This window comes from Pinus tabuliformis, chromosome 9 (assembly GCF_031772625.1).
Source record: "Pinus tabuliformis cultivar Carrire ecotype Pingquan chromosome 9, CPIR1, whole genome shotgun sequence".
Classification (NCBI taxonomy): Eukaryota; Viridiplantae; Streptophyta; class Pinopsida; order Pinales; family Pinaceae; genus Pinus; species Pinus tabuliformis.
This window is the reverse complement of record NC_142307.1, coordinates 464,568,887-464,584,510: the sequence shown is the minus strand read 5'-3', so window position 1 is coordinate 464,584,510 and position 15,624 is coordinate 464,568,887. Positions and strand designations below refer to the sequence as shown.

The window sequence follows — 15,624 nt, the reverse complement described above, 5'->3', positions numbered from 1 at the left end:
ATGGACATGGGAGTTAAGATAGATGGTATGAAAAGGTACATGGGATTTTTGAATGATGAGTTAAAATTAGATATGGCAACAATGATGAATGTCAAGATAGAAGGGTTGAAGGAAGGTTTGGCAAAGTTGCTAGAAGAAAGGCTTCCCAATGGTGACAAGGAAATCCATGAAAATCATGATGAAGACAAAAAGAATATGAATTACAATTTTAGAGACTCCAATGTGTGGTTTAATAACCACCATGTTCCAACTATATATATATATATATATATATATATATATATATATCTGAGAAAGTTTGATTGCAAGGATCCGGTAACTTGGATACTACAAATGGAGCAATATTTTGATCTACATGATGTGAGACCCTCACAAAAGGTACGTATTTCATATTTCTATTTAGTGTCTGACCAGTTTGTATTGTATAGATGGATTTATTCTCATAAACCACTTATCACCTAGTCAATTTTTACAGAGGAAATGATAGCATATTATGAAGATACAAAGAGAAACACCTTCTTCATCCAAGTGATAAATCTCAAACAAAAGGGTTCAATGGCAGAGCACACTTAAGACTTCAAAAATTGAATATTAGGGTAATCGATATTCTAGAGGAACATAGGGTTGATGTCTTCATAAGGACTTTAAAAGATAACATCCAACATGAGGTTCGGCTTTGGGAACATGATTCATTAGAGAAGGCATTCAGGGTGGCAAGAAAAGTTGAAAGAAAAATTATGGCAACAAGGAAGTATACCACTCACAACTATAAATATGTAAGTGTTGTTGTTCCTGGTCTTCCACAACTGACAAGGTTGACACCACAACAATTGGAGGAAAAAAGAGCAAAAGGGATTTATTACAGTTGTTATAGAAAATACACTAAAGGTCATAAGTGTTCCAAGAAGAAATTATTCTACATAGATTGTGAAGAGGAGGAAGAAAAGGAACAAGAAACATCAAAAGAAGAGGATATACACTAGGAACCAACCCCAGATAAAGAAGAAATGAATCTGACCATATCTTATAATTCATTGGTAGGAATTACCACTCCTCAAACTCTTAAGATATAAGGATATATCAAGAAGAAAAAGGTAATAGTGTTGATTTATTCGGGTAGTACCCATAATTTTATTCATTGTACAATAGCCAAAAAAATGAATTTCTTCTTATATCAAGCACTAGAGTATCAATTGATGGTTGCAAATGGAGGAGCTAAAAATTTCACTTGAAAGTGGCATAATATAAAGCTAACCATGGGGGAATATGTATTGAATAGTCTAATTCTTTCCATTCCAATGGGTGGTGTTGATGTTGTATTAGGAGTCCAATGGTTACAATCTTTGTGACGATAGATTTCAATTTTCAAGAAATTTTCTTGAACTTTTTTTGGGAAGGAAAGGAAGTTGAATTAAGGGGTAGCACAAGGAAACGGGAAAAATAATCAGCTCTAATGGAATGACAAAGCTTTTGAATAAAGAACAACGAGGCATAATTGCACAACTATGCTCACTAGGGGTTCAAACATCGAAATCATCTATTTCTCTTGATCTCCAAAAAGTCTTGGACAATCATTCCAAGGTGTTTGAGACTCCCAAAGACCTCTCACCTATTCATGATCATGATCATGTGATTCAAATGATTCCAAGAGGATTTCCTCCAAACATAATACCTTACAGATATCCTTATGCCCAAAAGAGTGAAATTGAACATATGGTTGCAGAAATGCTAGAGGTTGGTATAATTCAATCTAGTCAAAGTTATTTGTCTACTCTAGTAGTATTGGTGCACAAGAAGGATGGATCATGGCGTATGTCTCAAGATTGTAGGGAGCTCAACAAGCTCACTTTTAAAGATAAATTTCCCATTCTTGTCAATGATGAATTGATGGATGAATTACATGGAGCAATTTACTTCACCAAGATGGATCTTCATTTAGGATATCATCAAATTAGAATGAAGGCTGAAGACATTCCAAAAACAACATTCAACACTCATGAGGGAAATGATGAATTTTTGGTCATCCCCTTTGGCCCCACTAATGCACCTTCCACATTTCAAGGTTTAATGAATTCCATTTTCAAACCCTTCCTTAGAAGTTTGTGTTAGTATTTTTTGATGATATACCAATCTACAAAAAGTCTTGGAAGGATCATGTAGATAGGGTGTGTTAGTTCCAGTCTTCACAGTCTGTCACCAATGATCAAGATGGGTTCTTACTATGTCTAGATTTTTTAAATGTTTTGCACATGATCTTTAGCGCAAAACATATCATAAGCATGTCCATCAGAAGCAACTTAGTAAAATATTTCCAAAGGTATATCACACTCCCAAAACCAGTTTCTAGATCAGAAGATATGACCAAATGAATAATTGACTCAAAGATCGCCCAATGCAGCAGTTCATGTATTTAATGATCCAGAGGAAGCTAGGAGATTTGAGTGGCTGGTTTTGTGCCTGGATTTTGATAGAGAAGGAGAGAACATAGAATTTGAGGTCTATTGCCATGCTGCTAATCCTCATCTCAACATATGGCGAGCTCGTTTCTCTGCTTTGATTGAAAGAGATATCCATGAATCTGTGCAAAGGTTGGTCTATCCAAATGAGTTTTTTTTGCAGATGCAGTTCTTGCTAATTGAGAACCTGCTTCCAATTCACAGCATAGGGCACTGTACATTACTGACAGTGATATTGTTGGTGAAAGGTTTACAGCTTCTGGTCTCATGGTTCTAGAGAGGAATTACTTGGAGATTTATAAGTATGAATCTTAGGGAGGTTGAAATTGATGAGGAGGTAGATGTCATTATATCGGAATGGATGGGTTACATGCTTCTATATGAGAGCATGCTTTCTAGTGTAATCGTTGCAAGAGATCGTTGGCTCAAGTCAGGGGGGCTAATTTTTCCTTCTCACGCGACATTGTACATGGCACTAATGACACATCCTGAAAGATATAGTGAAAGTATTGACTTCTCGTGAAATGTTTATGGAATTGATATTTCTGTGATGTTACCATGGGAAAAGCAATGTACCTTTGAGGAGCCTTGTATCGAAACTATTACAACAGAAAATGTCTTGACATGGGTAATTGTTATCAAACAAATTGATTGTAGCACTATCACAATATAGGAGTTGGAATTAGTTACTGCAAATTTCAGTGTGTCATCTATGATGAAAGCATCCTTGCATGGTTTTTCATTATGGTTTGATGTTTCATTTGGAGGGAATGCAACAACATCTAGTGATACCCAGTCAGAATCATCAATAGACAGCTCTTTATTTGGAGATGTTTGTGTAAATGGTGTACATCAAAGAAAAAGTGTGCGAAATCTCTATATTTACGATCCTTTAGAGGTGAAGAAATATCAAGTAATTGTAGGTTCTAGGTTCTATTACATTGTCACAGAGTAGGGAGAACCCATGCTTTCTGAATATACACCTAGAATATGCTTCTGGGGGACAATGCTTTGTGAAGGAAATCTATTATGCAGTGATATTTTCAGCTTGTTATTGTTCACAGCCTTTGGGGCATCATTCTGAAGCATTTGATTTGATTATTTCATTAGTTCCTTGATGTTTTCTGTAGCAAAGTTGATCTGAAAGAAATGTTGGGCTCAATTCATACCATAATTTTGTCATCTGAATATCATCATAGGAGTTGGGTGCATTTGTATGTTTATGCTATTACCATAGCTATCAAGAGGAAAGTATTAGAGCATGCCTAATACTTCTAATTTTTATAGTGGTTTATCTTAGAGTGCGCATTCTGTTAGCAAAGGTGGAGAGTTTCCAATCAAATATGATGTTAAATATCGCTAAGGTTTCATAGAAAAGGACAATGCCAAATGTCAATTTGAAGAAAGTTGGGAAGTGGAAAATTGGTTTTTAATTGCCAGATGTTGAGTGTAGTGAAATTAAACAAACTAACTTTAGGTTGGGTTCTGAAATTGGACCTCTTTATATCTCATGTTATGATATTTATTCAAATCAGATGGCTTTTAAAGTTTATCTGGCTCAGCTTGATGTACGTGTTTATAAGATGGAAATGCCAGTGAATATTAAGATAGAGAATGATGCAGCTGGATATTGGTGGCCACCCGCCACTTCCACTTGGATCCCCACCATTGTTTCTTTCAGTTTTTCAGTTTCCTTAATTGTAGCAAAGTTTACTATTTTTAGCAGTTTTTCGGGCCCTAAACTTTCGGAGCCGTTTTGAGGCCCTAAATGATGTTTTTTTGGAAATCTACTGCCAGCAATTTTTTGTCTAGAATCATCTTTTTCGTCATAGTCCTCGGAGAGATCTTTCCAACGGGTTATCGTGCACGTCAAATGGAGATAATATGACCAAGTCGCGACCCCAGGAAGTTGGTTGTCCAACTAACCCCAACGGGGCCCATAAACTCTTGGTGTTACATCTCCTCGGTCAGGGTTTTGGTTGTTTAGGGTTTTATCTTATTGTTCAATAATAAAAAGGCCCTTGAGCCTCATTGTAAGGCAGTTCAAAGGCATGTAGCTGCCACATCTCTTCTCAGAGATAAGCTACCAACGCCATAGCTGGTTTATTTCCATTTCTGTTTGTAAGCATATTTCCGTATTTTACATTAATTAAATGAAGTATTATTTTCGCTGCATCTCTATGTTTATGGTTATCTCTGTGATTTGTTAAATTCTTATTTAAATTTGGATCAGTTGTATTAGAGCGGTTTGCTTTTCTTCTCTGTTTTTGTTTGCATGTCCCCAGCGAGGTTGGGATGTAAGGAGTTAGGGATTGAACTGGTCAAACCTTTGCAAGACTAGCCTCGCAAATATCGACGGCCTCCCATGGTGGATGAAAAGAAAGATGAGGGTGTAGGAGATCCTATCAAAGTCTTGCTCGAAGAAGCCCTCGAGTGACAAAGGAACGCGATGATGGACAACTTTGCCTAGATCCTTCAGCGACTACCCAGGGGCGAGGCATTGGCTTCCAACAGCTACTCTGGAAACGCCACACCATTTAAGGTACAAGTTAATTTTGAAATCCCCATATTCGAGGGTCATATAGACGTAGATGCCATCGATAAATGGTTAAATCTGCTAGAGGGTTATTTTTCTATTCATGATTTTTCCAGGCGGGAAAAGATTATTTTCGATCTTCTCAAAGCAGCCCCCCATGTCAAGGACTGGTGGGAAACCTACTGCGAGCAGAAGGATGAAAGTACAGGCTCACTATTTTTATTTGCACCCACTTGGAATTCATTCCGGGATGCCATCAAGGAGCAGTACTACCCTCTCGAAAGCTATGAGGATCAATACATAAAGTGGACCATGCTACAGTAGGGAAGGGACCAAGACGTGCCAGATTTTACCAATATTTTCCATACCCTTCGCACAAATTTGGGTATCAAGGATTCAGAGCATCATTTGGTACTCAAATACTGTGGCTGCCTGCACTAGTACATCCAGGAAGAAATAGAATTCCTCAACATCTCCTCGCTTGACACGACATATCAATATGCCATTAAGGTCGAGAAAAAGTTTAAACATAAGAAGCGAGACTTTGGATCTGCAAATCCGAAGCAAGGGAAAGGTGCCCCCAAACAGAAGAAAAAATGACAAAGCTAAGGCAGGGCAGCCCAAGACAACCTGCCAAAGCTGCAAGCAAAGAACAGCACCGCAAAGCCAAAAAAGGACAGAGGAAAGTGGTGTGAGTTCCATAAGAGCTCCACTCACAAAACAAGTGAGTGTCCAGTCAAGCAGTCACTGGTGGCCATGCTAAAGGTTTTAGAATTAGATGCATGTTCCAACTCTGAGTTAGAACCTGACAAGGGGAATGACAAAGGGAAGCAGATCATCGATGTAGAGCCCAACACCACCATTGCCACCATGAAGATCCAAAAGGAGGAACCCGAAGATCCAGAGGAGTGTCTCTTCCACTCCCAGATGTGGGTAAAGGGCTCCCCACTATAGTTCATTATCGACAGCGGGAGCCAAAAGAACCTCATTTCGGCAGAGGTCGTGAAGCGACTGGGCTTACTGACCACATCACATCCACAACCGTACACCATCGGGTGGCTTCACCAAGGACGGGATCTTTGTGTGAGCTAGCAGCATCGCCTTCCATACAACATCAAGCCCTTCATGGATGAGGTATTGTGTGACATTGCTCCCCTTGAAGTTTATGATGTATTATTAGGACAACCATACTTGTGGAAGTGACATGCTATGTATGAATCAAGGTCCTGTGCTGTTATCGTTACTTTGGGAAATAAGTTGTACAGGATACCAGAGGTAGCACTACCTATCGCCATCTCTTTGGTTACTGCAAAACAATGCAGTAAGCTCATTTCCAAAATCGAGAAATTTGTTTTCCTGATGATACACCCTCAAGGAAAGAAGAATACAGTGGCCATGACCTCTAGACAAGGTCCCTTCGCACGAAAACTATTGATGGACAAGGTCATGGAGGAGTACGAGGACATCTTCACCTCCCCCACAGGGGTTCCTATGCACTGTCAGGTCAAGCACTCCATCTATTTGACCCCACGTACACCGCTACCCAATGGACCAATCTATCAGTGCTCCATTCTAGAGAATGATGAAATCAAGAGGCAGATTCAGGAGCTGCTGCAGAAAGGTCACATCCATTTGAGTTCATCGCCTTGTGGGAGCTCGATCGTGTTGGTACAGAAGAAGGATGGGACTTGAAGACTCTGTATTGACTATCGAGTGCTGAACAAGATCACTGTCTGTAATAGATACCCAATCCCACCGATTGATGACCTCCTGGACAAACTTAAGGGGGCAAAATATTTCAGGAAGATCGATTTGAAGTCAAGAAATCACCAGGTACCAATCGAACCCTCCGATGTGTGGAAGACTGCCTTCAAAGCCAAGAGGGCCTTTACGAATGGTTGGTTATTCCTTTCGGATTGACAATGCTCCTGCAACCTTCATGAGGCCAATGGATGACATCTTGCGGCCATTCACCAACTCATTTGTAGTGGTATACTTGGATGACATCTTGATCTTCAGCTAGAGTTGGGAAGAGAACCTCCACCACATCTGACAGGTTCTCCAAACACTATGGTAACACAAGTTATGTGCCAATTTGGAGAAATGCACTTTTGGCATGACCCAGGTTCAGTATCTGGGATACATTATTAATGAACAAGGGGTGCATGTGGATCCAGCCAAGATCCAAGTCATTCGGGATTGGCCATCTCCAAACACTCTGACAGAGCTTCGCAACTTTCGAGGTATTGCTTGGCATGAGTGCTCACATTAACAGACTTGCAACAATCATTTGAGGTCAAGACAGATGCCTCTGACTATGCTATTAGGGCAGTCCTTACACAACACGGGCATCCAGTGGCATATCACAGTGAGACACTTTCAGACATAGTCTGAAAGTACCCCACTTATGACAAAGAGATGTATTCCATTGTGATGGCCTGCCAACAATGGAAGCATTACATTTTGGGGAAGGAAACGGTCATCCACATAGACCACAAACCCCTGCAGTTCATACAGACCCAAGGAAAATTACAAAATGATCGCCATCAGAAGTGGTCCTCATACCTGCAACAGTTCCATTTGAATATCAAGTATAAGAAGGGCATCACCAATAATGTTGCAAATTGCCTTAGTCTACCACCTTGCTCAACTCTTGTGGGCAAGAGACTTTTGATTGGCCACTTCTCTACAAAAGTGACCCAAAATTCGACCATACATACCATACACTCTTGGATGGTCAGCATGTTCTAGATTTTCACCTCCAGGATGCCTTGTTATGCCACCTGGGTCACCTTTGTGTTCCTTCAAGCGAGCGTGCCAAGATTCTTTGGGAAGCACACTACAGTTAGGCTGCTGGGCATTTCGGGGTCGAGAAAATGGTGGCAGTGCTGCAGAAGTATTTCTATTGGCCGAATCTTCGACAGGATGTCGTGAAGTACATCAGATCATGCATTGCCTGCGCCATTTCCAAAACAACCATCAAGAATCAAGGCCTCTATACCCCGCTGCCTACCCCTAGTCGACCCTAGGAATCCATCTCCATGGATTACATGTCAGGCCTTCCTTCCACTAAGCATGGAAATGAATGTGTTTTTGTGGTCATCGACAGGTTCGCGAAGATGGCCATTATGGTCACCTGCAAGAAGAATATCACAGTAGAAGCCACTGCTAAACTCTTCTTTGAACAAGTGTGGGTACAATTTGGGATCCCATAGTATATCGTCACAGATCAGGATAGCAGGTTCCTTAGTACATTTTGGTCCAGTCTCTGGTCGATGCTGGACACCAAACTCACTAAGTCCACAACCTTCCATCCTCAAACTGATGGCCAGACAGAGGTTGTCAACAGGATGATCATACACATTTTGCATATGTACAACGCAAAGCATCCACACACATGGGATGAGAGCCTCCACTATGTTCAACATAGCTACAACCGGGCTCTCCATAGCTTGATTGGCCACAACCCTTTTTAGGTGGGCTTCGGATTCCAGCCACTATGTCCCATTGATGTGGCCATGCCATTTGCAACTACTCACGCAAATTCAGCTCATGTCCAGTCCGAAACAGATAAGGCAAAAAAATTCATTGAGAAAATCCAACATATTCGCCAGCAGGTCCATGACATTCTGGAGAAATCAAATGCCAAGTACAAGCAGTGACATGATCAACATCAGGTGCCACACAAGTTTAAGGTGGGCGACAAATTCTGGTTGTATTTGCAAAAGGAACGCCTTACCGAAGCTTATCGGAAACTCATACCACTCCGATATGGTCCTTACACCATTACCAAGGCTGTGGGAGACAATGCATTTGAGCTCAACATTCCCCCATTCCTTGACCTGCACCCAGTATTCAATGTGGACCGCCTTCGGCCATACTTTCCACCATTACTAGACACATTTGACATTGTAGAACAACTCACACCCACAGAGTTAAATCCAAATTGCATGGAACAAGCTGCAACTGATTGGATCATGGACACACAGATCAAGCACACTCACTAGCAGAATATCCAACTGTATTGAGTTGCCAAAGTAGGCCAACTCCTTCACCAGGGCAAGTGGCTTACTAGGGACCAAGTTTAGTAGAAGTTTCCTCATCTCATGGAGGAACTCAACGCAATGGGGACCATTGCTTCCTAAGGGGGGAGGAATGATCCAAGTGGATATTGGTGGCCACCCTCCAATTCCACTTGGACCCCCACCATTGCTTCTTTCAGTTTTTCATTTTCCTTAATTGTAGCACAATTTACTATTTTTGGCAGTTTTTCAGGTCCTAAACTTCCAGGACGTCTTTTTGGAAATCTACCGCCAACGATTTTATGTCTAAAATCATATTTTCCGTGATATTCCTTGGAGATATCTTTCCAACGAGTTACCATGCGCGTCAAACAGAGATAATATGACCAAGTCGCAACCCCAGGAAGTTGGTTGTCCAAATGACCCCAATGGGGCCCATAAACTCTTGGTGTTACATCTCCTTGGGTTAGGGTTTTGGTTGTTTAGGGTTTGCTCTTATTGTTCAATAATAAAAAGGCCCTTGAGCCTCATTGTAAGGTATTTTAGAGGCATGTAGCCGCCACATCTCTTCTCAGAGATAAGCTACCAACGCCCTAGCTGGTTTATTTCCATTGTTGTTTGTAAGCATAATTCAGTATTTTACATTAATGAAATGAAGTATTATTTCCGCTGCATCTCTTTGTTAAACGTTAGCTCGATAATTTGTTGTGTTCCTGTTTAAATCCGGATTAGAGAAGGAATCTGGATGTCTCATACAAGGAAAAAATGTTTATGCAAGTTTCGAAAATTTTGTTTGGGGAGGCAAACTGGATAAGTTGCGACCTAGTTTTGAAGAAACCTTGCATATTGGTTCCAAGGATTCTTGTTTTTCTGTCATGCTTACGATGAAAGCACAACCAAGCAAGCAGCCATGATAGATGGGGTGATACAAAGAGGCTAGGGGCGTTGCTTGTAGCCCTTTGGCGCTACGCGTAGGGCCATCCTCAAGGGGCACTATGCATAGGGCCATCCTCAAGGGGTGCTGTGCGTAGCCCTTTGGCACTGCGCATAGAGCCTGTGTGCTGAAAAGGGACTTGCATATCAGGCAGAAGTTTTGGTTAATTGGTATCCTGCCGTTGGCACTGTTTTAGCAAATGAGGAGGTCATTGATGGTGTTAGTAAATGAGTTTTACATCCTGATATCCGCAAGCCAATGCGCCAATGGATGCTTAAAATTACTGAGTATGCTGGCTGCCTTCTTGAAGATATGGATGGACTAGATTGGCCTGAAAGCATCAAGGAAATGTAGCATAATTAGATTGGACGGTCAAAAGGTGCTGAATTGGAATTTTATGTCCTCGATAGAGATGGACAAGAGAGGGAATTGAAGCTGACTGTTTTTACAACAAGACTAGACACTATTTTTGGGGTAACATATTTAGTTATTGCACCTGAACATCCATTCTTGGCATCAATAAAATCTGATTCTCAGAAAATCTATGTAGAGGATTACTTTGAGAAAGCATCCAAAAAAAGTGAATTAGAGAGGATTGATCTTCAGAAGGATAAATTTGGAGTCTTTATTGGTTCTGGTGCACAGAATGCTACAACTGATGAGGCTATTCCTATCTGGGTGGCAGATTATGTCCTTGGCAGAAGCAATTATGGCAGTTCGACAAGTTGTGATTCCTAAATATGACAGTGGATATTCTACAGACAAAGCATATAAAGGTGAAGGAATTATGATAAATATGAAAGTAGGCACAAAAATAGGTCTGGTGAAAGGAAGCAAAGTAGTTTTGTCAATAATATTTCATTTCCATAATCAAATTCATATACGCTACCTAAGTTAAGGGAACCCGTGTGTACACGCAACTATGTTTAATGCAACTAGCGTATATCCAGTAAACTTATGATTCAGTTAATCCATTATATGTTGATCTTTAATTAGTGCATCAAAAGTTCATTAACCATATAAACAATAACCCAGTGTAGTAAAAACAGAACAGATCATCACACATAAGACACACACATGAACACCATGATATAAGGTGGAAACCCAATGCGAGACAAAACCCACCTGCTACTGTTTTCTTTAAGATAGGAAAAACCTGTTTACAATCTTATACTGGTGCAGAATTATACCAGTACGCAGGAACCCACCCGCAGAAGGCTAAAACCTTCTCTCGTTCTCCAGCTTCTACAAGAAGGGAGCAACAAACCCCTAGCTCTTGTACTAGCCAATATATTTACTAGTACGTAGGTGCAGAGCTACAAAAGGCTACGACCTTCTATTTTCTTCTAGGGACCACGTTTCATAAATTTTCAGACTGGATCCATCAATACAAAATCAATCACCACTGTAATACGACCATCAACTATATCTGCATCATCAATCTCTGAATCATCCAACTACTGAATCACTGAAACCCACAGTCACCAGAACACATAGCAGAACCCGGAACCCTGCAACAACCACTAGAACCAACAACAGCTTCAAATATCAAGTCTCATGATGTATACACAACTTGGTTGTGTCGAACCACCACGTATACGCACTTTCCCCAAAGGGAATCGGCGTACAGATATGAAAATAATTACTTATACCTTTCTGCAATTTTCTACTTCAGATATACCCAAATCATCAGATATAAAGGATAAGACATGCATCAGCATTCAGATCTGAACTATTCATGAACATACCATATAATGCATTTTAGTCTTCATGATCTTGGTCCATAAACCTTGATTTTCCACATAGGTGCTGTTAACACCCAGGTTGTTCCCTATGACTCCCAAGGGAATACGGCCGGGGTAACCACTAACTAATCTTTGGATCACTGTTTCTAGCCAAACTGTGATCAGAGAGGGCTCTCTCTTTATGATTTGTATCTGTTATGATAGTGTTTTAGGCTAGGTATTATGCACAGGTTTTGTTTATGTTTTGGTTGAAGAGTTTCTTTCAGGTCTTGTGATGTAGTGTTCAAAGAGTCAAATATCATTGGGCAATGGAGTCTATGGCTGCAGGTGTCTAGAAACCTTGAGGTGAATTGGTGAAACTTACAGGGCCATTTGGATAATTCATACAACAAAATTTTTGATTTATAACATGAACAGGTGAAAAAACCAGTGAAAGCATTTAAGAATTTTCACTAAAGTACTTAAGTATTTCCACCAAACTAGGTATGAGAAACGGATAGATATCTCAGGAGCAAACTTGAATCCCTGGGAATGTCTATCACTGCAAAAGATATAGTGTTAAAGTGCAGCAATTAAGAATTACACTTCATTCACTGTATCTGAAGAAAACATGGATAATAGCTTAGATTGAGTTCAGGGTAATCAGTGATTAAATCCTGGAACTATTCTTCTACTTTGCTATTAAGTGTAAAACATTTAAACAATAAAAGAGAACAAAAGACTCGAAAAACATGTAATACAGAGATTTAAGAAAGACTTATTGTTTTATGAAACACTCTGGAATCCTGCAACATTCACCATTCATCACAATGCATCAAGGTACGCCAAGCTTTGGAAATTCCATTCACCCTTTGTATTATTTCTCTGAGGATTTTACAGTAAGTGAGATTCCCAAAATGAAAATAACAACAACCCCTTAAGCTTATGTGCGGGGCGAATATATACTTACGATTTTTTACAAAAATATCTGAGTTCTAAGTTATCTCAGACTTAATATTCTCACCAACTTTTGAGATATTATTATCAGAAATTTATTACAGCATTGAATACAAAATAAAGGCGTCTTGATGTTCTGTCAGAAGATATTTTGGCCTGTGGGAGCTGCTGAGTCGGTTGGGATATTTTGATCAAATGCTGGAGAACTCGACTTTATAGCTCGTGCGCTGTATTTTTGGGTCTGCCACCTGTGATTGTGATTGCTGCTGTGGTGACTAAATAGCCCTGCTGAGTTGGCTCAGCATCTGTCTTTTCCTTGTAGATTTATCCACCAAAATTCTGCCTGTGCATGACTGCTCATAAACTGGAGAAAATTAACGCTACAGGTTCTGGCTTGATAAGATTATCTGTGTCAAATTCCTCCAGACTTCCTGTGTGGGCAATTGGTGCTTCATGATTGCCTCCATAGTTTCATCTGCTTCTGTATACTTAAAGAAATTTGGTGGTGCATCAAACAGGTGATCAATTTCATTCATAATAAAAAACAGGTTGTCCACCCTATCATACAAATTCTGCCCTGATGCTGGCCCTATTTCTGCTGAGGTACTGGGTTGTTTCGCAATTTGTGCTGCAGCATGGGCATCAACCCTTTTGATGTAGTTTTCCAGGGTAAGCAGTCTTCCTACACTGCTTAATATGCTGGGGAGGCCTCTGTTCTGTAATGCCAGGAATCTGTCCAGGAATTTGTTGATTTCAGTCTGCATATCCTGTGTTCTCCTCTCCAGCGTTCCAACTAGGCTTCGTAGTGTCAGGACTCTTTTAACTACTGAGATTGTCTCAGTCCTGTTAGCAATTCCCATGGTAGCTAGTTGAGAGCTAGTTTTGTTATTTAAAATATTGATCATTCTGCTGGCAGCATCTGGCATGTGGCCCAGGCTTGCTCTAGCTCTGTGTATTTCCCTGTTTGCCTTTGTAATGAGCACTATTTGCTCATCCATAGTCTCAATATACTGCCACTGATTGGTGATGGACCGACCAATGTTACCCCAGAGGACTGCTTTTAACTCTGCTGTTACCTTTTCTAGTGAGAGCTCCTTTTCAAGTTCAGTTATCCTCTTCTTTAGAGCTTTTACTTCTCGTTCCTTTGCAGCCTCACTCTGCTTGCTCTTATCAAGTCTTTCATTTACTTTAGTCAAAGATTTTTTGACTTCATCAAGCTCTTTCATTTGAGACTCAAGAACATGGATTTCGGCTTGCAGCTTCTGCATATCCAGACTAGGAGTCTGCTCTGTTGTTGGTGTAGCTGTTGCTGTAGTTGGTGTTGTAGGCCCTGTCTGTTGAGGAGGAGGAGTAGTTGTTGGAGGGGCTTCCTCAAGATTGATTATTTCAGGAGGAGGCTGGGAGGTTTGGCCCTCTTCTTTTTGCTTTAATGCTGTCTGTAGTGCTGCCTTTGCAGCTTCTGATTCTCCTAGTTTGTCTTGAGTCCGAACCAGCTCCTTGTACAGAGATATCATTAGATCTGTGGCATCCTTTTCCAGCCTTTGCTGGGCAACCTCATCTGTTTGCGGATGGATGGTAGCTGGGAGCTTGATTTTCTTTCTTAAGGCTGCCATGTCTGCATCCCTTAGCTTCAACAGTTCTTGGATACCTTTAACATCTTTAGGATCATGTCCCATTTCTATGATTACATCTTCCAAGGACTTGATTCTGTTGTCCTTGGCTTGTGATGATGCTCTCTCCAATTCCAGCTGAGAGGCTGTATTATCAAGGCTGCTTTTCAATTTGTAATTTTCCAATGTTTCATCTGCCAAGGAGGCATACACCATTTCACCAGTTTGTTTATGCAGTTCAATTTTATCCATAGGGTGTATGTCTTTGGCCAGAACCTCCATGTTGGTCCTCAGGTAATCCGAGGCAGATTGGGGATGCAGAGTTGTGGGCATGAAGTGACTCATGATCATTTTGCCTTCACTTACATCAAAGGCAGACATGAGTCTTTGCTGATTGGTGGGAGCCAGGTTCGGCAAATGATTGTACAGCTGTATTTTAATAGGATCACTCCTCCTTTTAATGTCGATAAATTGCTGTTTGATGCTTACCTGTCCTTCTTTGTGCTGGCTGGAGGAGCTGACCTCTCCTCCTATAGCTCTATCATGTTCATGCTGGAATGAACTGGCTGAAACTTCTCCGCTGGGTGGGCCCATGCCCGTTGCTTGTCTTATTGCTATGTCATCCTCTGGAAAGTCATTTAATCTTTGTCTTTTCTCTCCCTGATTGATGGATGAAGTCAGGGGAGTCTCTCTATCTCTTTTCCTGGTTAAGTCCTCCTTTTGTGGGGTTTGGAGGACCGAGGTATCAAAAGTAGTTTCTGCCCTAGGAGGCACTATTTTCTGAGCCTGTTGCTCAGTGGAGCTTGGAGCATCAATCACTCTTTCTTGCTGCAAGGGCTGCTGTTTATTATATTGTACCTCTTCTTGCTGCTGCCCTTCTCCCTGCTGCTCCATCTCTTCCTGCTGCTGTAGCAATGTCTCCACTTGCTCTTCTGTCAATGGAGGTGGTTGCTCCACCTGCTTCCCTTTGTCTTTGCTGGCTGTCTGCGGTGCTTTCCCGGCAGTTTGCTGCTGTGTTGTTGATGATGTAGCAGCTGCTCCAAGCTGCTTTTTGTATGAGAGGGGAACCTGTCCACAAGTTTCTAAGTCAGCTTCCTTTTGAATATTTCTAGCCTCTCTCTCTAGTAGCTCTTCATCAGTAATTTCCTCTTCTAGGGTACCTTCTTCCCAACTTAATGCATTGGCATACTGTTCAATCTCAGGTTGTCTCTTGTGTGCATAGCTACCCAATTTGTATTTTATCCTCTTGAGGGAGACAAAATGATTGGGGTCATAGGGTATCCATTCAAAGCTAGTTTGCAGTCTGAGGCCCTCTAGGATATTGTTTGCCTCCTTCCACCCCTCCTCTTTTCTGTTGTATAGGAAAGGACCCAGCTGGCTCCTTA

At 40.9% G+C, this 15,624-nt stretch overlaps 1 pseudogene; it reads left to right on the top strand.

Annotated features, from left to right (window-relative positions):
• Positions 1 to 2,760: 2,760 nt before the first annotated feature.
• LOC149149206 (putative protein arginine N-methyltransferase 6 pseudogene) lies at positions 2,761 to 3,574 on the top strand (annotated as a pseudogene).
• The last annotated feature ends 12,050 nt before the right edge of the window (positions 3,575 to 15,624 follow it).